Raw genomic sequence first — 351 nt, forward strand, 5'->3', positions numbered from 1 at the left:
GCCTGCCTGGGCTCCTGGGGGTCCGAGCGTGGGTCAACTGGAGATGCACCGGCTTCGGTGGCTAAAAGCAGCTCTGCAGCTTCTCCGAGTTGCAAACCCCGTGTGTGTCACTGCTGGGACAGCTCTGCCCTTTGCAATACGTGTTTTATTCCTGGGCTCCTGAGCAGGAGGAGCTTTCTTTCCCCGGGGGAAAGTCCTGCTCTCTATTTCCCCCAGAGAGCAGCCGCTACTCCTCACCCCGGGGCGCTGCACCCTGCACAGCAGCACTGGCCTTACCTGGGCTTGTGTCCAGTTCGTTCCCCTCCTCGGGACGTGGCTCCCGGCACATGAGTGACCCACCAGCAGTTTTAT

This window comes from Pygoscelis adeliae, unplaced genomic scaffold (genome assembly GCF_000699105.1).
Source record: "Pygoscelis adeliae isolate BGI_AS28 unplaced genomic scaffold, ASM69910v1 Scaffold282, whole genome shotgun sequence".
Classification (NCBI taxonomy): Eukaryota; Metazoa; Chordata; class Aves; order Sphenisciformes; family Spheniscidae; genus Pygoscelis; species Pygoscelis adeliae.